Raw genomic sequence first — 24,283 nt, 5'->3', positions numbered from 1 at the left:
CCTAACCAGTATCTATCAAACAATAAAGACAGTTTTAGATATTTAGTCATTATTCTCATTTTCCTTCATTTCTGGTTTTTAATTCCTTTTATTTCTCTAATTTGTTTTTCTTATTTATTGGTTTTATTCTTATTATTTATTGAATCTAAAAAGTCATCAAGTCAAAGCACAGGGTTTCACGACAAGACCTTTTGGAACGATTTTTCCTCTCTTACATCCAAAATATTGGGAGGGGGGCCCCTCCCATTCCCCAATGTATGACGGTTCTTGGCCTACTACAGAGACCCATATGTTCTGTAAAACTATATTTTTTTTTATGAATGGTGATCTTTTATCTGAATAATCATAGGCCTTTTTACATAATTATGTTCAATTAGCTTGGATACGCAACGATAATTTGAATCCCCTATTGGAGGTGAAATTTACCAACATGGAGCCTGTGTCCACTATCCCAATTTATAGTAATGATGAGCCAAAACTAAAAGTCACAAGGATCGCCATGTACGCTTATTAGAAGAACTTTTTTCAATCTTCCCACTGCAATAGTCCTTCTTCTTCTTCTTCTCTTTCAGAAAACGTGGACTTTTCAGTCGAAACTATTCAACCGTTTTCCTTTTGAATCACTCTGTGAGTTGAAATGAGCTCCTTCAATTGGTTGCTCCTTATTTATCTTGAATCTGCCTAGATATCTTACAGTAAATCTTTTGATGCTAGAAGTTGAAATATAAGAGGATATACATTTAGTTTAATTCTCTTTGTGCAGATATAGTCAGCTAGACTTTTAGCTGATAGTCAGATTTTGTAATGTTTGAAGCACTTTAACTGTTTACTTTGCAGGGTATGCTGTGCAGAAGTCAGCGTATTACATTCAAATAGGCAATGGTCAATTGTTTAATTTTTTGTATTGTAATGTGTGTAAAGAGGGGATGATGGAATTGAGCCAGTTGAATTTGAAAACTGATACGAAAACGCCTGAAAATTTAGCCCATTTGAGCTTGACCGAATTCTATGATATATTTAAGAAAAGTGCTTATTGAGGAAGGGAGATAAATTTGGTTTATTCTTATTTAGTCCTTTTCCGTACAGCACAATTTAAATTTATCTTCTTCCTTTTAAGTTTTAGTTTAATTTTGTTGCACGATAGCAATCTGTGATCTAGCACAGTATCAATAGTAGACTTGAAATTCCTCAGAGAAACATAAAAATATTAATAGCAAAAAATAGCTTCCAACAATCCTTGGGGACAAGCGCATGGACATGAAATTTGAAAATAGAGCTTCTGCATCCTCAAATATAGGGATCCTCATTCCTAAGAAAAGTGCATCATACCTTCCAAAATAAGCATAAAATAATACCACAAGACTGTGAAATTTAAACATTAGATTTTGACAGTCATAATAGACATGTTGTCTTTTGAGCTAGTTCTTCATCCCCATTGATATTATTTAAGGTTTTACCTTAATACCCTCATCCTTTTCGGACACATTCAGGTCAAACATTCCTCCCTTTCCCAATAATGAAACCAATATGTAAAGAATCAATAACATGCATAATTTACGGCCCTTACCCCAGGGGCTGTGAGGGGAAATGCTCATGTCCTCTTCAAAGTTATTATTATGCTACATTTTGAATATTTTGAACAAAATGGGCTATCTCAAAATTATTATCTGATTTTTTGGGGGTTGAGCGGGAGAGTTCAAGTGGAAGGGTGTGGCACGGGGGCTGGTTGTCATCCCACCACTTTTGTATCTTAAAAAAGGGCATTAGAGCTTTATACATCCAATAGAACGAGCCCTCCCCGATGTTTTTATGACGACTCCCTTCATACGAAGTGGGCTGGAAAAAAAATTGAAGGCAAATCTATCTTCAGTTAGGCAGCACTATTGTGCTCTATAAGTTCAATATAGCACACAATATTGCACGCTCATTCAAACTCTTAAAATCGCAAAAATTGAAGAAAAATCGTTAACTTAATAATCACAGATCATAGCATATATTCCATATAACTAGACCGACTAACATTAGGATTCTATCTTAACGTTGGTTCTAAAAAACTATTTAGTAAATGCAGTAATGTACTCCAATTTTTAACTTTGTTCTGATAGTAAATTCGCATATTTGATACTTCCCAAAAATAAGTTATCCTGCTTTAACCACTTTCTAGGTATATAATTTAAACCCAAATAATTGACTAGAAAAGTTACAAACACTTCCTAGTACTTTCTCCCGACAAATAGGAGGGCCATAGATCAATTGCATCAGAAGGTTTTTAACTCGGTTCTAAACAATGTACACATTTGAAAACATCCGTTTCCAAGACTTAACTAGAAAAATAAATCTTTCCCTTAAATGAGTTCTATCATACTTACCAGAAAAGTATTGGCGTTTTAAAAATTCTATAAGAGACATTACCTTAGTCAAGTTATGGGTGATGACTCAATACCCAGCAATGCGGTGTTAATATTTGCCAAGAGATAGCTAAGCTGGCTCTTTGTGCAATTTATTAGCGTTAAAGCTAAAGTTAAGATGTTTCATGGACTTTCACACAATATATTTTCTGAATCTTTTTGTAAACCTTCAAAATGTAGGAATATAAGGCAGAAAAGTTGTAACATACAGAATGAAACTAACTATACATTTGAACTCTCTGCTAATAGCTTTATTAAGAGCGCAATATGTTGTCTACGTTTTTAATTTAAACTGTGCCCTGATTCTGCGTGTAAATTCCGCTACAAATTCTTCACAGCCATAGGTTGCATCAATAACAAATGTTATTTAAGGATACCGGCAAAACGGTTTAAGCCCACTATTGTTAAGAAAATATACTATCTACGCTTACAAATGCAGCTACTAACACACCCTGTTTTTCATTTGTCTCATTTTATTTTTTATTTTAATAGACTACCGAAAGACTATATTTTCAGAGAGTCCTTGCACTCTTTTTTCGATGCCATAGCAGATAAAGTTTCTTAATGTGTTTGAAGCAGGTAGAATTGGTTATTTAGGCCATTTCCTCGAGTATCACTATTGATTTTTATTAGATGTCTAGTGGTCGTTTACCAAATTGTGAAATACAAAACCTTTTATGTTATATGGTGTCCTTTTGAGACAGAAAGAGGATCAGGGGCTGGATTTTCACTAGTTAGGTGCTTATTTACTCCATTCTTCCATAACAAAAAAAAAAATCGTTTTCTAAAATTTAGCCGCAATACTAACCGACAAAATATTGCAGCTATGACATCGAAAATGAATAATTGCAACAATAATTGGTGTATTCTAGTCGGTATATTTGAAATTCCGAGAAAGAGGTTATGATTTAAGGTGCTTTCACATTGCTACGTCATGCCTTTCACACTGCCTTATGCGTCTTATGTAACCTTTCACATCAAGAAGTTACGTTATGTTTTGGTCGTTATGTTCTCTTACGTTCGACGTAACGTAGGATTTTTACATAGCATAACGAACATAGAAAATAGAGTCGGGCTCTATTTTTACGTTACGTTACGCAAAAGTTTCAAGCTTTGTGGGATAAATGGACTCCCTTGATGAAAAAATAATTGACTTTGTCAAACAACGTCCTTTTTTGTACGATAAAAAGCAGATGGACTATAAGGACTCTGCAAAGAAGCTAAACGCTTGGTCTTCATTTGTTGAGAAAATCAACAAAGAATGTGGAAGAACTTTTCTTGGTAAGTTTCTTTGCTACTTTTCATAGGCAAAACTGGTTTAAGAAATGCTTTTGGGGGAGGTAGAAACCCCAGTTTTATGACTGGTTGCCACCTACATAATGTTCGTTTTCCTTTCATTTCCTTTGTTTCAGTATCTACATAGGCTAGTACTCTTTGTACCTTTAAAGCCTAGTAAAAGAGCCTTGGAAGGTGATTCCATCATAGCTCACAGTTATTATGGTGGTAAAGGTGCAGTGTAGCTCCCCCTGTAGTATAGGGTGCAGAGGCCCTACAAATAGAACTGCAATATACAGTAAGAAGTGTGTTGTTTGCATTCTGCTTCTACTGGATGTTTGCTGCAATCTGTGCAACTTTACAACCCAATTGATTGAATAATATACCCTTAGAAATAAGCTGTTTTTATCAGGGGAGCTACACTGCACCTTTACCAAAGTTATTATGGTGGTAAAGGTGCAGTGTAGCTCCCCTGTAGTATAGGGTGCAGAGGCCCTACAAATAGAACTGCAATATACAGTAAGAAGTGTGTTGTTTGCATTCTGCTTCTACTGGATGTTTGCTGCAATCTGTGCAACTTTACAACCCAATTGATTGAATAATATACCCTTAGAAATAAGCTGTTTTTATCAGGGGGAGCTACACTGCACCTTTACCAAAGTTTTTTTTCAGCTGTGATGGAAATCACAGATTTGCCCTCAGTCTTTGGATTTTGTCTTTTTGCCATTGGATACTAGAGCAAAAATACCTTATAAGCAAACCTGCATGCCAAAATGCCACTTTTATCTCCCTGGCTTTTCAAGATAGAGTAAATTGCTGCCATTTGATTGATTTTTTTAAACTTCTGTAAGTGACCACTGATTTCAATATTGTACTATATTATAATGCAACGCTGAATACAAATAGGTATTAACATCAGTGGCATAAATTCAAGCCCCTAAAGTAATAACATGCTTAGACAATGAGTAGCTCTGTACTTCTTTATGATGCTATAAATGACAAGTTTTAAGTTTAGTAGATCAACATGGAGATCAATGTTTTGCAATAAATAAACTTAGTAGCCTATGCCAAAGCTTTTCAAATTGCAAATCCAGATTGTATCCATAGCTCCTAGAAGATTAGTGGTTATATCTAAATCACAGATTTGCCCTCAGCCTTTGGATTTTGTCTTTTTGCCATTGGATACTAGAGCAAAAATACCTTATAAGCAAATCTGCATGCCAAAATGTCACTTTTATCTCCCTGGCTTTTCAAGATAGAGTAAATTGCTGCCATTTGATTGATTTTTTTTAAACTTCTGTAAGTGACCACTGATTTCAATATTGTACTATAATATAATGCAACTCTGAATACAAATAGGTATTAACATCAGTGGCATAAATTCAAGCCCCTAAAGTAATAACATGCTTAGACAATGAGTAGCTCTGTACTTCTTTATGATGCTATAAATGACAAGTTTTAAGTTTAGTAGATCAACATGGAGATCAATGTTTTGCAATAAATAAACTTAGTAGCCTATGCCAAAGCTTTTCAAATTGCAAATCCAGATTGTATCCATAGCTCCTAGAAGATTAGTGGTTATATCTAAACTTTACATAGCACTCTAACTGGCCTTTGCCATTGGATTAAACTTTACATAGCACTCTAACTGGCCAAGTTGTCTTTCATTGCAAGATGCTTCCTATTGCTGTTTATTTAATAAGTCTATTAGCCTATAACCCCAGTAAGCAATTAGTAGATTGTTTTCCCTCAACTTTTGTGGAAAAATCAATTTAACTACAACAAAATCCAAATCGATCTCAGTTTTAAATTTAACATTACTATTAAAGAAGGATTATAGGGGGAGGCGATTTATCCAGTTCATTTATTAGAAAATAGACAAAATGATACTTCCTAATACTGAACTTTTGAAAACTCAGACACCTCACGGCACGATATTTGTTATAAGTTATTTGCTTCTCTAAAATAGGTGTCTAAGAGGCAAATGTAGGAATAATACACTTTTTAGTGATCTATTTTTATAATTGTTGCCGCTTCGCGGCCAAAAATAGGAGGGCTAAGCTCCAGGTCCTGGTCCCTCCCAAGGTTTCAGCAAATGACACCTCTGCATTGTTTGAATTGTTACTTGTTTTACAGATATTTCTTTCATTGCAGTTGAGGACCTGATGAAAAGATGGACCGGCCTTCGGGAAAGATATTCTAGGATCAAGAAAAACTTGAAACCCCCAAGTGGATCTGGTCTAGCAGATGTAGACATAAAGCCGGGAGAGGTAAAAATGCTGATTGCGATGGATTTTTTGAAAGATGTGATTGTGCCTAGAAATAGAAAAACCTTCAGCAATGTTAATCAACCTAAGCCAATGATGACTGATTATACTGACGAGATCCAGCCATATGCTTCAAGTGATACTCAAGGAGAAGTTACCGAAATAGAATCTGATAAAGAGATTGAACGTACTTTCATTATTTATTCCCCAGAAGATTTATTACAGGAAAGTTGCGATCCAGGGTCTGCTAACTTGTCGACAGAGGAGAACCTACCAAAGGAATTCCCAGTATCACCTGGTCCTGTTCCTAATGTTAAGAGAAAGAGATCAGGAGTCAGTACTTCTTCTAAAGTGAAGGAAGACAGCAGTGAGCTAGAGGAAACCCTGAAGAACTACCTTGTTGAAAAAATTTCTTCAAAGAGAAAGAAAGATGACACAAGTGGTCCCACTTCAGATCCAGATTTCATGTTCCTTCAGTCGATCTTACCCCATTTCAAGCAAGTGGCGCAGGAAGACAAACTGGACTGTCAACTTGAGATTCTGAGTATCATCAGGAATTATAGAAAGAAAAATACATTGCATACAGAATGAGCTTCTTTTGTAATTGAAGTTACCTTTTTCATATATATTTTTGTAAACGAGATTGAAATAATGTTAATAACCTTTCTGAGGGTACAAGCACCAGAAATGATAAATATGGCTGCAACTGGCACTATTCCTTTTTAAAATGAACAGAGGTGGATTGAAATGCTTAACCCTGATGCTTTTCAATTCTATTTCATAGAGAACAAATTTACTTACTATGAAAGGAAGGTAGATTTCAAATATATCTATCTAAGATGCACATTTGTTTAGTAGAAGAGCATGTATTGAAACACCAGTAAATTGCACAGAGTGAAATGATAAAAAGGATAAGGCTTCAAAGTGAAGTTACTATCAAAGTTAAATAGAGGTGTAAAGCAAAACAAGTAGCTCTGGATCATTCTATTCTGAAAAGCAAAAAGTTATTCCATAATCAGAGGTTTTGTTTGGGGGGGGGGCAGCCACCCCCCCAAAATTTGGAGAAACAAATATTATAAATCCCATGCCCCTTGACTATCTGGCGATAGATCCCTCGGGTCCCCCCTCCTCCAACAAAAGACTTTATGTATTAAGTTCGTGTTAAAGTACAAAGTAATTGCTTTATGATAAATAAAATGTCATTGATCATAGCTGTGTTAATACGTGGCAGTCTAAAGAGGAGGGACTTCTAACTTTGTTCCGTAAGGCTAAGGCTTCCATTTATTTTCAGGAATATTCAAGGGGTTTTCAGTTTTCTTAAGAGGTTTTACACTGCTAACTGACAGAAATGTAAGTAAATTGTTTACACTTTTTGCTATCTTGAAAAGGGGTTAGGTTAGGAAAATTAAACTTTCAGTTATGAATCCAGGGCCAAAACCATACTTTGGAAAGGTATTACCAAGCTTCCACATTAACGATCTTATGATTTCTAAGTCTTGACAAAATAAAATATAATTTAGCCCATGAATATGGCCTTTTTGCGGCCCCCCCCCAATAAATTTCTGGAATAAAATTCTACTTTAGCTACTTTTGGCTATCTTGGAAAGGAGTTAGGTTCGGAAAATGAAATTTTGAAGGATGGATGGATCTACCGGCTGAAATAAGTCCCAGGATGGTATTTTGGAGCACCTACCATTACTCCCTATCTCTCTAGAGGGTCCTGAAATGTTCCTACATGACAGGTCTCTGCTTGTTGAACTTTTGACAAGTTAACATTTTAACTTAATTAACTTGAGATTCTGAGTATCATCAGGAATTATAGAAAGAAAAATACATTGCATACAGAATGAGCTTCTTTTGTAATTGAAGTTACCTTTTTCATATATATTTTTGTAAACGAGATTGAAATAATGTTAATAACCTTTCTGAGATTATTCTTTTCTTTAATTCTTTGTTGCAGTCATCCATAAACAGTTTACAAAATTAATTAAAGGAAAAAAAAAAGTAAAATATCGGGACTAATCAAAATGAGCCTTGAAATGCCCTCTGCATTTGTCCTCTCACTGAACCAGCTTCAGTCATGAAATAGTCTGCCAACTTGTCTCGTAGGTTTCGGGTAGGTCTTGAGCTGTGGTTGCTAGTGGCCAGGCGTATATCTCCCAAGCCATCAGATGATGCTGAAGAGCTACCTTCAGGAGTGACACCTCTATTGACAATAAGGAAATTGTGAAGGCAGATTGCTGTCTGCACAATTTGACAAACTTTTCTCTCTGGGCTATTATCTCTGTTCTAAATATGCGAAATCTTTGTGATAGAAGCCCAAAACTGTTTTCTATTATCCTCCTGACCGAGTTTAATCGATAATTAAATATCCTCTGTTGATCATTCAGTTTTTTGCCAGGATATGCTCTCATTATGTATGGTTTCAGTGGAAACGCTTCATCACCAATCAAGAAGTGGGGAAAAGCTATATCTGAGCCTGGTAGCAATTTGTTTGCAGGAAACTGTATGCTTCCGTTTTCAATGGCTTTTCCCAAATCTGATCTTGCAAATATGCCACCATCGCTTTCACTGCCATAGGCGCCTACATCAGTAAAGCTGAATTTATAACTGGCATCACAGACAGCCAGTAGTACAAGGCTATGGAAACCTTTGTAGTTGAAGTCCAGAGATCCACCTTTGTTTGGACACTGCATCCTTATGTGCTTCCCATCTATTGCACCTACACAATTTGGCATTTTGTATTTCTTCAGAAAATCGTCTGCAATTTTTTCCATTTGACTTGTTGAGGGTGGTTGCAGGTAAGTTGGTGACAGACTATCAAAAACAACCTTTAAAGTTTCACTTAGAATTCCACTAACTGTAGAGATTCCCAGACGGAAGTCGTAATGCAATGAAGTCATGGAGGCTCCTGTTGCCAGGTACCTCAAAGTTAGTGCCAGCTTGACTTCAGGAGAAATAGCTCTTCGAAAGTTTGTATCCTGCTTCCGAATTTTATCTTTGACTTGCTCAAATATGTCAAGGTATTCACTTCTTGAAAAACGGGTAAAATTAAAAAACTTTTCTTCATCATCACACAGAATCATGTCTTGTAGAAGGTTCAACTGTCCAAATGCATCTCTGTTTTCAGATGTAAAAATAGGTCTGACCCAATAGTCTCTTTTCTTTTTCTTCTTTGGGCTTTTTCCTTTTACACACAAAAGAGCTGCAGAAAGCATCAAAATTTCATCATCAGAGCTGCTTGAGTCTTCACCGTTCCACATATTGCTAGTTCAAAAAAAAACCGCTGCTGCTGATAGTGACGAAATTATGGATTTTTATGTAGAGGCTTATGGGTTTGTATGTGAAAGTGGACGTAATAGTGTGAAAAGGGCTCCATAACTTAAGAGACGTAACGTAACTTAACGACATAACGTAATTTCTTACGTAGCAATGTGAAAGCACCTTTAGGCTAGACTACAGGAATTTTGGAACCGGAACTGATATTTTGGCCAATAATTCTAGGTAGTTTATGGTATTTAAGTTTAAAATATGTAGGCCTATTCAAATAGAGACACTGGTAATATAAATGTTGATCCAATTTATGATAGGCTGGGCCTATTATTTTGTAAAATGAACCTAATCTAAGCTATATTCAAAAACAAAGTCTTACAAAATATCCAAGGGAATAAATTAAATAACAAACAGCATCAAAAGCTTATCATAGCATTATGTTGCAACAATAGCCTATAATTAAGCTCATTTGTAATTTTAAGTTTATCATCCAGTTACTTTTCTTTTTTCATGAGGGTAAATGGCAATTGTAGGCTGTATATGAGTAATTGGGTCAATATAGGCCTATACCAAATCATATTATTGAGTTAGGACTAAAGTGAATACACCATTTGATGCCTTTTTTATGCTGATTACAAATATAATAAGCATTTCTATCAGAAATGAATTTCAGCCCCCCCCCCTATATATTCCATTTCAGGGTTAGGTTAGGTTGGGTTGGGTTAAGTTAGGTATAGCCTATATAGGGGGGGGGGGCTGAAATTCATTTTCGATAGAAATGCTTATTATATTTGTAATCATCATAAAAAAAGGCATCAAATGGTGTATTCACTTTATTTGAAACTCAATAATATGATTTGGTATATATTGACCAGTAATTATGTATATATATATATATATATATATTTTAGGTAAAGTTCTTGTTTAGCTACTTTTGGCTATCTTGGAAAGGGGTTAGATTAGGCAAATGAAACTTTCAGGGATTGGTCTACAGGCTAAATTATGTCCTGGGAAGGGTGTTATCTATATATGATAATATAGACAAAATTTGGTAAAGTTCTATGAAATCATATTATTGAGTTAGGACAAAAGCGAATACACCATTTGATGCCTTTTTTATGCTGATTACAAATATAATAAGCATTTCTATTGGAAATGAATTTCAGCCCCCCCCCTATATATGTCAATTCAGGGTTAGGTTAGGTATAGGCTACATAGGGGGGGGGGGCTGAAATTCATTTCCAATAGAAATGCTTATTATATTTGTAATCAGCATAAAAAAAGGCATCGAATGGTGTATTCATGGTAAAGTTCTACAAAATCATATTATTGAGTTAGGAATAAAGTGAATACACCATTTAATGCCTTTTTTTTATGCTGATTACAAATATAATAACCATTTCAATCAGAAATGAATTTCAGCCCCCCCCCCTATATCGGCTATACATAACCCAACCCTGATGTGGCATTTATAGGGGGGGGGGGCTGAAATTCATTTCTGATAGAAATGCTTATTATATTTGTAATCAGCATAAAAAAAGCATCAAATAGTGTATTCACTTTATTCCTAACTCAATACCCAAAATTGATACAAAATACAAAATATGATTTTGTAAAACTTTACCCAAAATTTTCTATATATCTGAGCAATAGAAAATTGTCATTTACTCTTATATAGAATGCAGTATAAAGTCAAACAGAAGACAAAAGGCCTATCTTGCTTTTTCCTATTATGTAGAATGATAAAAAGTCATACAGATGACTTTTTGCCTCATTCTTTTATAGAGCAAACATAAATAAAGTCATACAAATGACTTTTTATACCTCATGCTATTATAGAGCCAGCAAAAATAACCTAAAGTCATACAGATGACCTTTTATATATCTCACTATTATTGAGAAAACATTAATAAAGTCCTACAGATGACTTTTTATATATTACACTATTATAGAGCAAACATGAATAAAGTAATGCAGATGATATTTTATATCTTGTTCTATTACACAACAAATATGAACAAAGTCCTACAGATAACTTGGTATTTTTATGTTAAATGCACTCTTTTATCTGTGTCAAATTGGAGATGCAACAGAAAACCCATTTGGTATGGGTTAATTCAAGACACTGTTATGCAGTAATTAATGCTTAGCTGGTTTCCAACGTGCTGACAATGTTTAAACTGTTGTTTTTGGGGGTTTAGGGGGTAACAAAGGTATCCAGGTCAGGTTAGATTGCATATTTAATATATGCTATGCTTTACAAATGACTTTTTATACCTTGTGTGTTTGTAATTATATGTTTCTATTTCTTGAGAAATGATGGATAATGATATAAAGTCTTCTGTATGACTTTTTAATCATCAAATTATTGTTGAGAAATACAAAAAATGCTATACAGAAGACATTTAGGGTTTCTTATTTCATATATAATCCACTAAACTTTCATACAGAAGAAATTAAATTACCTCCCTAATATATAGAAAAAAACAAAAAGTCACATGTAAGAATTTATTCATGATTGCTCTATACTAATATTAGGTATAAAAAGTCATCTGTATGACTTAATTCATAATGCTTTATAATAGAATTATATATTAAAAAGTCATCTGTATGACTTTATTTATGTTTGCTCTATAACAACAGGAGGCATGAAAAGTCCTGTGTATGACTTTATTTATGATGCTTTATAGTAGAATGACATAATAAAAAGTCATCTGTATGACTTTATTTATGTTTGCTCTATAATAGCAGGAGACATAAAAAGTCATCTGTATTACTTTATTCATTATGCTTTATAGTAGAATGATATATTAAAAAGTCATCTGTATGACTTTATTTAGGCTGCTCTATATATGAAATCCTGTAGGCCTAGGCTATAAAAAGCCATCTGTATGACTTTTTGTTGTTTTCTCTATGTAGGGTAAAGGTACTGATGATTCGACAGTTTTTGTAAAAGATCCAGTTTTTCTACTCTAGAAGTCTTAATTTAAAGACTTTCGGTTTGAAAAGAGTTTCAGTATGTAGGAAAAACATCTAGGAATCTAACTGTTTGATGAGAAGTTTGAAGTTTTGTCTGGAAAGGGTACAAAACTCCAATTTTTCAAAATTATAGCATTTTCACCTACAAATTTGACACAACAAAAAAGTTACCTGTTTTTGATGCAAGTCGGAACCCAATTCGACACCTGTATTGGGTGTCAAACCGATGGTTTGACATTTTTTGTAAAAAACAGGTTTTTCCACTCTAGAAGTCTTAATTTAAAGACTTTTGGTTTGAAAAGGGTTTGAGTATGTAGGAAAAACATCTAGGAATCTAACTGTTTGATGAGAAGTTTGAAGTTCTGTCTGGAAAGGGTACAAAACTCCAATTTTCCAAAATTAGAGCTTTTTCACCTCCAAATTCGACACAACAAAAAAGTTACCTGTTTTCAACGCAAGTTGGAACCCAATTCGACACCCGTCTAAATACTTGGGGAATACTTTTGGGTGGAACCTGGTGTATTTGACATGTATATTCTTGTTTCTTTGTTTTTCTTCAACTTCATTTAATCTATAAAAGTATAAAAGAATATGCAAAAAGTAGAGGTAATAAAACTAACAAAATTGTTTCAAGTATGTAGTATTTGGTATAACAAAATCAGTACAAAAAATTTTAATATACATTATTAAATACAAATAGCATTTAGTGTAACAAATTTAGTACAGCAAAATTGTTTCACTAGCATTTTGGAAGGGATAGGGTCTAGGAAAACGGGAGTGGTTTTCAAGAAATTTAAGAAGTTTGTTTGATTTGGTGGATTTTATTTTCATATGCAGTTTCTTAGTTTTGTCCAAAACATAGGCCTATGTGTCATTTTGTATAAAATTTTGTATTTGATAAAATTTTTATTTTTTATTTGGATGAAGGATAAATAAGGGTATAATCTAAAAAAATCTGGGGGGGGGGGGCAAAACGAGGTCAGGGGGGCAACTGTCCCCCCCCCCTGCCCCATAGCAATTTACGTCCGTGCATGGTATGAGGCCAAACGGCAGTTCCTCAGATGATGGAAAAATCCAGTGTCTGTAAGTAAAATTTCAAAGTTTAGAAAAAAACCTTTTGTTTAAATGTTCTTTCATCTGAAATATTATTAGAAATAATGATCATCAAAATCTCTTGTTGCGCAGAAAGTACCTGTAAATTCGACAGCTATGGTGCCTATGGTTTCGTCAGTGGATCCTGGAATTTCAACAACTATTATTTCTCATCTTTTTTACATGTTCAGTGAAGTTTCGACAAAGTCACCTATATTTCGACAGGGCCTGTTGCTGTCTGTCCAAAATTTCGACAAGGTTACTACGAGATATTCGCCAAAGAAATAAATCCCTTGATAGAAGCCGATATTTACGCTTGAATGCGGCTGAAGGAACATTTTTAGTCCGCCTGGTATTCCACTACATCAAACAAAAATTTTAGACACTTGGAACCTAGTTTTGACAATGCAATTTCCGTCGCCATTTTCATTTAATTTTATCAAGAAAAAGCTAATGTGGCTACATTTCAGAGAAGATCAGATGTATCCTGACACATTGGCGCTTATGCAAACTTTTTCTTTCAATAAATAACCAAGTAATGACAGTTTGAACATTACATACCTGAAAAATTGTCGGAAGCTCCTTTCGTGTCGAAAACAGGAAACTGACCAAATTGAATGTTCTTATCTGGGTGTACCGGATATAGTGTCCACGTTTCGTACCGTCGAATATAACGACGGCTCCAAGAGATGGCGCTCTAAGTCACAGCCAAGCAGAGCTATCCCGTTTTGAAGGAAAATTTTGACAGTGGTTCTGAAATTGCACTGTCAAATCATTGGTGCCTTTACCCTACTAGCAGGATGTATAAAAAGTCATCTGTTTGACTTTATTGACGTTTGCTCTATAAAAGAGAGGTATAAACAGTCATATGTAGGACTTTATACCTTTTTTCTGTATTCTTGTCTAAGATTTAAAGTCACATAAGCATGGCTTTATTTGTTTTTGCTTTGTACCGGGAAGATACATAAAAATTTATGAGTCTTGATTCGTTCATTGTAATCTTCGGAAGACTGATATATTAAAAAGTAATATGTATGACTTTGTTTATGTTTGCACTATAATAGCAGGAGACATAAAAAGTCATCTGTATGACTTTATTCATTATGCTTTATAGTAGAATGATATATTAAAAAGTCATCTGTATGACTTTATTTAGGCTGGTCTATGTATGAAATCATGTAGGTATAGGCTATAAAAAGCCATCTGTATGACTTTTTGTTGTTTTCTCTATGTATCAGTAGGGCAGGCTGATATAATTTTTTCTGTATGACATTTTAGTGGATCATATATGAAATAAGAAAACCAAAAAGTCTTCTGTATAACTTTATTCATACTTCTCTATAATAATTTGATGTTTAAAAAGTCATACAGAAGACTTTATATCATTCTCCATGTTTAAAGGAAACACAATATTGTCTTTTGTTTAACTTTATAGTACTTTCTATATAAAGGTAAATGACAATATTTGTTGCTTAGAGAATAAAGAACCAATGACTTTAATAGTCAAACATTGCTCACCCTGGGAAGGTAATTTGAATTACCTACCCCAGTAAATTTTTACCAAATCTTATTACTGACTTATGAATAAAGTAAAAATATTACTTGATGCCTTTTTTATGCTCTTTTGCAAACATAATTATCATTTTTGTTGGCAATGAATTTTACCCCCACCCTTATATATACCAATTCAGTGTATATATTTGGGTAATTATTTACCAAATCATATTATTGAGTTACAACTAAAGTGAATATATTACTTGATGCCTTTTTTTATGCTCAATACAAATATAATAATTATTTTTGTCAGAAATGAATTTTAGCCCCCACCCCTATATATACCAATTCAGGGTATATATTTGCACATTAGGGGGTGGGGGAAATTTATTTCTGATGTAAATGAGAGGTAAGTTTGAAATCCCCCCCACCCCCCTAATGTGCAAATATATACCCAAATTGGTATATATAGGGGTGGGGGCTAAAATTCATTTCTGACAAAAATAATTATTATATTTGTAAACAGCATAAAAAAAGGCATCAAGTGGTATATTCACCTTAGTTATAACTCAATAATATGATTTGGTAAATATTTACCTATATTTGCACATTAGGGGGGTAAATTTTATTTATGATGTAAATGGGAGGTGAGTTTAAAATTTACCCCCACCCCTGTAATATACAAATATTTACCCTGAATTGGTATATATATAGGTGGGGGTAAAATTTATTTCTGACAAAAATGATTATTATATTTGGAAAGAGCATAAAAAGTCATTGAGTGGTATATTCACTTAATTTGTAAGTCAATAATATGATTTGGTAAAAATTTACTCCTACCTCCACTTCTCCCTCTAGAGGGTCCCCACCTTTGATGACCTTTAAAAATGTGTGTATTACAAAAGTGAAACCTTGCAAAATAGATCTGCTTAAATGAAGTACAACAAAATTGTTTTCCGCTTCACAACTTTGCTCAATCCCAATTCATAAGGTTTTAAAGATATGCAAATACATTTCCTTAATTTTGAAAAAAAAACATTGATATGTCTTAAAATTCTACTCAAATAACAGGAATTGCATTTTCAGAACTAAAGCCAGAGAAAAAGAAACTGATTACTGAAAATTAAGATAAAATGTTGTTTTGTCAAATTTTCAATAGGTATAGACCCATCATGTAGGCAAATTTCAGGATCCTCTAGAGGGAGAAGGAGCAGAGCAGGTACTTCAAAACACCTTCCCAGGACATACTTTAGCCTGTAGACCCATCCCTGAAAGTTTCATTTTCCTAACCTAACCCCTTTCTAAGACAGCCAAAAGCAGCTGAAGTAGAATTTTACCATATTTTAGTTAGTCTGTCTTATTTTTATATATATTTTATTTATATTATTTTAAATTCAATTTATTGTTGTTTTTTGTTTAGGCTTATTCTACACTGAAGTTGGCTTGTTGTATAACCTACAGGCAAAATATTTGTTTGATTTTTATTTCTCTTTGTTTTCCTTTACATTAGAAAGTTTGTTAGAGATAGGTCTCCTGAGCCCATTTGTGTTAGTTTTAGTTCAAATGTATAGGTTTATTAGAGTAGTTGTTAGTTTTGGTAGGCAAGTTTCAAGGTTAGTTAGAGGATATAAAGGTGTTAAACAGGGTCGCACATTGTCTCCTAAATTATTTGCCCTGTGTATAAATTCTGTGGTGGCGTTTATGGAAAAGAAGGAGGCACTGATGGTGAGCTTAGATATTGTATCCATTTGCATGATGTTCTTTGCAGATGATATTGTTTTGGTTGCCGATTCACGAAGGAACTTTCAGAAATTACTTGATATTTTAGATGATTATTTGGACAGGAAAAAGTTAGAACTTAATGTGGATAAAACTGTAGTGTCAGTATTCTGTAAATGTGGTAGATTTAAGGAGGATGTTTAACTTATTTTTAAGGGTAGAAGGATTAGATTAGTGGAGTAATGGTCATATTTAGGTGTTAAGTTTAAGGTGAAAGGAAATTCATTTAGTAGCTATATAGAAAGTTTCAGGGCTAAAATTTTAGGTATGATGCACTATGGATCTGAGGTTTGGGGGTATGCAAAGGGAGATAGGCTAGAAACAATGCAATTAGGATATTATAAAGGGTGGCTAGGGATAATTAAGAGTACAAATAGTTTAGTAGTTAGAGGTGATTTAGGTTTGTTTTCTTTAAGAAGTCGTAGGCTAATTAACATGGCTAGGCTTTTGGAAAAATTTAGTGATGCCTTGGGTGTAGGTGATGAAGGCGGCTTATTTAGAAATGTTGAAGAGCAGCTCAGGTAGGGGATGGCCATACCAAATTAAGAGTGTATTAGATCAGCGTGGACTGTATTAGATCAGACTTACACTGATGTATTAGATCAGCCATATGTGAGGGGATGGCTTAGGGCTCAAGGATATGGGTGGCCAAGTAAGAGGATTAGTTGAAAGGATTTTACAGGACCAAGAAATATAGGCATGGCAGGCCCAGCTTTTGCTTTCAAATTCACTGGGTCTTTATTGTCAGTCGAAGGAGGTTTGGGGTGAAGTTTTATTTTTTAAGGTGGGTTTGAATAAAAATGAAATAAAGCTATTAATTTAAATAAGAGCCAATTGCTTGCCACTGGGCTAAAGAAGAAAGCTTATCAGGAGAAAAAAAAAAATCAAAGACTGGTCCTTATTATTCTTCTATGTGTGGAGGTTTAGATGAGAGCATATATCACTTGATTTGTGAATGTGAGGAGCTGAGTGGTTGGAGACTTGAAGTGTTTGGCAGTGGAGATTATGATTTTGAGTGGTTGGTGGGAGTGTGTTTGGATGAGTGTTTTATGGGTATCAGAAACTTGGCACAATTCCTTTGTCTTGCAATGAATCATAGAAGTAGATCTCTGTAGGATTAGGTTAGGATTTGTGCAATTTCTTTGTTACTGTTCTTTGTTTTTATTTTTTTTTTCCATGGCCTATGGGCTTTTAGCACAAATTAATTATATATATATATATATATATATATATATATATATATATATATATATATATATATATATATATATATATATATATATATATATATATATATATATATATATATATATATATATATATATATATATATATATATATATATATATATATATATATATATATATATATATATATATATATATATATATATATATATATATATATGTATATATATATATATATACATATATATGATTTGTTTAAACAAGCAATAATTGTATTTGTATTTATGTATTTTTTGGCTCCATATTTTTTTTTATCCAGGATTTTCTGGCATAAAAAACGATTTGTGTATGTCACGAGTCTGGGAAAATTCGTAGAGAGCCTTAATTTTGAAAAAAAAGATGTTTGACGTCATAGTTATGAGCACATTTCAAGAGCATATATACGTTATATTTGCCTCAGTAGTGGCTCTATCGTTTTTAGTGTCTATAATGTACATGAAATATATGTTGTGTCAAAATTACACATGAAATATATGATTGACAAGAAAAATCATATGATTGACATCATATTATGAATACATTTCAAGAAAATAAATTCCATCCCCCTCCCCAGGAGGCAACGCATCGTTTTTATATCTATGAAGCATGCAACATTACAAAAGGAGTATAGCTAAGTATAAAGTACCAAGTGTAATTAGTCTATTTACAAAATACCATCAATGTGTGACAAGACCAATCCGAGCAGCTAAGGTAAAGGGTATTGAAAAATTATCCAAATTAATGATAAAGAGAAATGAAGAAGAAAGAAATATATAGTCAGAACACTTGCGTCTGCAACAATTACAACAGGTCAAAAACAAAAGTGAAGAACAAAGAAACAGTTCAAAGATAAGCGGCAGGAAGAATTAAAACAAGTAAAAACCATAAGTGAAGATCAAAGAAAGATGCGGTTACAAGACATGCGATAATGAGGAGTACAACGAATTAAAAATGAAAGTGAAGAACAAAGAAATATGCGGCTAAAACATGTGCGACAGCGAGAACAAAGAAGTATGCGGTTAGAAGATTAGCGGCAGCGAAAATTACAAACGATACCGAGAAGGTAAGTATCACAACGTGACAATGGATTGAAGAACAAAGAATTGTGCTCTTATAAGACGAGCGACAGCGAAAATAAGAACGAGTTAAAAATGAAGCTAAAGAAGAAAGGAATATTACATTAGAAGAACAACACCATCACAATCTTTGACGCCAACAAAATGTGGCACAAAAACTAGTACAAACTTAAATAGATGCTATAAATTGAGCAACTGTTGATTCCAAGTCATTAGGACCCTTCAACGTTATATATATTCCCTGGGGAGACCTCCATTTTCCCGAGGAAAGAGTAGCAAACATAGGTGACTGATTTGGAGGTTGCTACTTACAACGAGAATCAACATATACAACCCTGCCACATGCCGAGGGCTGGGGCCCAGCCTTGAAATTGGCTACATAGCTGTAGTTTTTTTTAACTGGCATATTGATATTTTTAGCCATTAAAAGGATTTAAATAGGTCAAAACTTTAAGAAAGAATTCGCATTTTCCCAGGGTGGTTGTATCGAGCCTGTGGTGACGGCATGACATCAAGAACAGGCTTACACTGTTTGCGGTTAGAAGATAAGCGACAATGAGAATTCATATATACAAGCCTGCCGCGTAGCCGTGCCGGGGCCCGGCCTCTAAATTGGCTACATAGCTTTTTTTTCTTAAAACTGTCAAATTGACATATCTGGCTACTAAAACGATCTAAAAAGGTCACAACTTTAAGGACGAATTTGTATTATTCCTAGGGTTGTTGTATTGAACCTATGGTGACACCATGTCATCAAGAAGAGGCTCACTTAGTCTGCTGTTAGAAGATATGCGACAATGAGGAACCATATATAGAAGACTGCAGATCTTTAGAGATATAACTAGACCTTTGGTGCCAAGACTTCTTGATCTGTTGCACGAACTAGGACCCATGTGTCACAGTTCGGCAGCTACCCAAGTGACAACGTCTGTTGGATTAGACTTGAACCCTCTAAATCAATCATTTTATTTATAACCCATCACAAAAATGTGCAACGAAATTTTTAGCTGCTAATTTCCATAAGGTTCATCCGAGCCTTCTTATGGATGCCAACGATAAGAATATAGCCCTTCTCTTTTAGTGATCCAATCCAGCACAGACTCCCCATACCATAACTGTAGTTATTGACCAGCTCTTGTTGATAGCAACCCACCGGCTTTTCTATTAATTTGTCTGATAAAAGGTGTTTTTGATACGTCTCAGACCCCCAAAAGGCACTATTACAACACCAGTCCTATCAACCCCCCCGTGATTGATTCGGGTTCAGATCCGATTTAACCTGTTGAAATACGTCTTAACAACAAGAGATCTGATGAGATCTTCACCCTATATTGAGCAGATATATATCCTTGACTCAAGAAAGAGAGAAACAGCAAAACACTTCTGACTAAGTTGCGTTGGGATCTGACGAACTCTTTTGGTTACTGTTCTAATGAAATTCATCTATTTACTTCCCTTTCCCTCCCCCAAAGGGTTTGGATTGGGTCCTGATCCCAAAATGACATGACTAGAACACTATCTTTTACTTCCGGTACATGGTGTTATAGCGACCACACTTTGTATTTGATCTGTAATGAAACCGGTTGTCTGTGTCCACTCGGAGATAATCGGTTTATTCTGAGCGAGACGAACTCCTATGAAAGTAAATTTTAATTTAGTATTTAATATATAGAGATGGATTGGTTAGGTCAAGTTAGGTATTTAATATAATGCTTTCTGGGCGGCCTGCTTCCCGTAATTCTTGGTTGTAGTTTCCATAATTTTGTTACTAAAGTAGGCTACCTAGTAAGTAACACACCAAACTATTGACTGCCTAATTTCTAGACTCTCCGTTTTGAGTCTTAGCTTTTAGCATGACGACATATAAGTATTTAAAATTAGCCAACTGTTTTGATTTTATCATGCCGGAAGCCACCTGCCAGGATACAATAGCATCAAAAAATAAGCTTCATGATAACCCTTTTCGCTGGCTGAATATGTATATGCCGGAAATTCTATTGTTGACGGAGCGGACCGTAGTCCATTAGTTCATGTAGCTCGAAAGAGGTGTGTGTATGTGTGTGAGTCAGTGGAATGATTATAGTCTCATTTTGCGAAAATAAGTGAGGTTTGCTATTTTTAGTGTCTATTCCTGTTGTAAGTGTACGACATCTTTGGAATTCCGTCATCACCCCTTGTCTCTGACCAGGCACGTACGCAGGGGGGGGGGCCTCCGGACCCCTCCTGATATCTCATGTTTTTATTGTTTTCCTATAATTTTCTTATACTTCTCACAGAATAGAGTATTTGAAGGACTTGCCTCCCCGAAATAAATTCCTGCATACGTGTCTGTCTCTGGTCATTATACGATTTCATGTATAATGTGTGCTTTTGCTCATTTTAGATTTTTGTGCTCCGCCAAAATATTTTCCTACATATGTCCTTGCCTCTGTCTGGGTGCTCACAGCAGCCTAATGTGTGACCTTTGGATTCAAAGTACCTTGTTGAAAATTTGCAGAAAATAGAAATTGAAAGTAGCCTAGTGTTTAATTAGTTTCGTGTAAAATTTATGCATATAAAAGTAAAATGGCCAAAGAATTTTCCTTGGGGTTACCCCTCTTATCTACCTATGATAAACTCGGTACGGGTCTATACTTAGAATTTGAAATTCGAGTTTATTTGGAAAAACGAAGTTTTTAGTTTCATAAAATATCTTGTTGTTTTTTGTCCCCCAAAGCAGCGAATATTGTAATATTATTCGTTTCCAAAGAATTTTTATTTCAAATTACGAATTAGTATCAAGCACTCAGTGGTGTCAATTGGGGGCAGGGACCATGCGTTCTCAATTTTTTTCTCTCCCCTAGGTTTTGGAATATACCATTCTGGGGGAATTTTACTGAAAAACACTTTTTTTGGCATTCTATTGACAAAAATTAAAAAATGACAATATTGCCCCTTCTTAGATTTTGAGGAATACAGTTTTCCCCCTCCTAAATTTTCTTGAATTGGTCCCACTGCAAGCACTCGCTGTCACAGGTCGTTAAAGGCTCTAATTACTCTTCTTACTTTTGCCCTCCTTTTGACGTCTAAAAGGATCACATATCGGGCCCCTTTGCGTTCCCTGGTTTAAAAATAATTTGTATGTTAACGTGAGTCCCACACCAAGGCTACCCTCTTTATGGTAGTGACGTAATTCCGTCAGTGTTTTGAGGGGCGGCAAAGTTGGAGCCGATTTTCCCAAGTCAAGTGAAAATAATAGTGAAAAATGAAAAATGAGTCATATAGTACCACAAAGGTAAAGGTATACTAAAGAAAACCAGGGCAGTCCCCAAACCCACCCCATAGCAAATTACGCCCCTGGTTGCAGGTCTTTAATCTTTTTTTTAATTGTTCTTTAATCAGTGTATGCCTTGGAATTTATGTATTAGATTGTTTCCTTTGAATACTAGAAAATACTATTGAAGCCTGTTAAAGTTTTAGTAAACATATTTTTTCTTGACCAATTTAAAGGTCTTGTTGACATTTGATTCCAATTTACTTGTTGCTCCTGATAAAACCAAAAAGCTAAAGTATTACAGTAGGCTGAAAATATAAAATTGTGTACTTGTTTTGTAGGCCTAATATATAAAATTGTGTTTACTCGTTTTACACATGTAGGACTACTTAATTTAATGGTCCAAAGAGCAAATTGTAACATAGAATTTTAATCTAGGGGCTGGATACTCTCTTTTACAGCTGTATGTCATTCTATGCCTCCAATATATTTTGCGCCTACGCGTATGCTTTTACTGCTACATCCATGCTTATAGACAGTGGCGTAATGAGAGGTTTGACAGCCATATATGGAGAAGAAAGATTGGTAGCTTCTTTTAACATGACAACTAAAATCAGTACAAAGAAATATGTCAAAATTTGCGTTTATCTGCTGATTGATTAATTAAGAATATATTGGTGGAGACAGAGAGGTCAGAAAAATCAAAATTATAAATATCAAACATGGTGGCGCATATTTGCAGATATAGCTACATACATCGGTGTTGTGGATTTGCTCTTCCTTTTATGTCAAATTTCTTTTGATGTCTCTTCTGTATTGAAATCGAATGCAGGGCCATCTAAGTCAGGAGGTTCCTGGGGCAGTTTGTGCCTCATTTAGTTCTTAATCAAAACATTTTTATTTCAGATTTTTTTTTTGTTAGAATTTCTTTTATCTACTGAACAGGATACTGGAAATCAAAAAGGATTATGCTGTAAAGACTTGAGAAAATCGCACTATGCAGTATAACGCGAAGTCCTAATTACGGGAGAGGTCTTGGGGGATGTTTTGTTTTCCGTTTCGCTTTTATTACCCAGAGCCTAGCCTACGACCTGTCACATTTATTTGCACTGCCATCGTATTGGTAAAAAGAAAAAACGTCAGGTACGGAGAGGGAAAAGGGTGCGTAGAAGCAGGGCTCTATCTTGACTATCGATTACAGTGGGGCCAATTTGGGGGGAAGGCTTTTTTGGTATTGTTCTATTAGCTGTAAGACACACGATATTTCATATAGCGAAGATGATAAAATAAACTAGTCAAAGAGGTTCTTTCAATGGAGAGCACATGCCGAGCATTGCAAACAGTGGTTTATCTCTCCGTTTAGAATATTTAAATTTTCGTTTTTGGGGGTTTAGGGGAAAAAGGTACCTAGGTTAAGTTACGTATTTATTATATGCTATGCTTTATCCCCCACCCACCTAAAGGGCATATATATAGCCAAAATTGGTTTTTAAACTATTATATTTTCATTATATTTGTTTGATTTCATTAGCATTAACCAAACTTTACCGTTTTTTTGTCGCCTCCCTTTGATTTCGAGAAAAAACCTTTTGGTGTATTTTCAGTGATAAATACCCTTATTCGGTATTTTCGTTGGAGAAAAATTGAAAAAAGTAAAATTGCCCCCCCCCGCCTAGATTCTGAGAGATATTTTGACCCATCCGCCGAACATTTTTGGGAGTCGGCACCACTGGTCAACCATCCTGAACGATTGATTCAGTACTTGTCGGTTATTGGAAACACTTTCAAGAATTACGCCTAGGTTTCATTTCCAAAAACCGGTCTCATAGCTACAAAAAAAGTGATGGATGATACAATGCATTGGACTTAGACAGAATGCGTTGAACTTGTATTATTTTGGCTATATATTTGCACATTAGGGGTGGGGGTTACGTTAGATTATGTTAGGTTAGGCTTTCATAATTTTATCTCCAAAGTGTTATTTTATCATTTACTTTTGTTATTTTTCATTAGGATTAGCCTAAATTCGCTCCTTGGGTGTGTCTCCAATAACCGACAAGTACCATTAATTCTTTTCTGTAGTAAATGACAAACATTCTAAGTTATGTTGGTTCTTTTTTTTGCGTATTTTTCCATCTTGCCTATTCGTCTTGTTTTTTTG

The 24,283-nt window shown here is 34.6% G+C and overlaps 1 protein-coding gene across 5 annotated transcripts in view; it reads left to right on the top strand.

Moving 5' to 3' along the window:
• Positions 1-9,395: 9,395 nt before the first annotated feature.
• LOC148950714 (echinoderm microtubule-associated protein-like 2) overlaps positions 9,396-24,283 on the top strand; it is a 193,721-nt gene continuing 178,833 nt past the window's right edge. For all 5 annotated transcript variants that reach the window (XM_089092591.1, XM_089092590.1, XM_089092588.1 and 2 more), the window contains exon 1: positions 9,396-9,454. The gene's annotated coding sequence lies outside the window, so the exon portion shown is untranslated. The remainder of the gene's footprint in view (positions 9,455-24,283) is intronic.

This window comes from Artemia sp. Qi Xiang Cuo, chromosome 7 (assembly GCF_049724085.1).
Source record: "Artemia sp. Qi Xiang Cuo chromosome 7, ASM4972408v1, whole genome shotgun sequence".
Lineage (NCBI taxonomy): Eukaryota > Metazoa > Arthropoda > Branchiopoda > Anostraca > Artemiidae > Artemia > Artemia sp. Qi Xiang Cuo.
The sequence above is the reverse complement of the archived record's forward strand: the minus strand, read 5'-3'. Positions and strand labels throughout refer to the sequence as shown.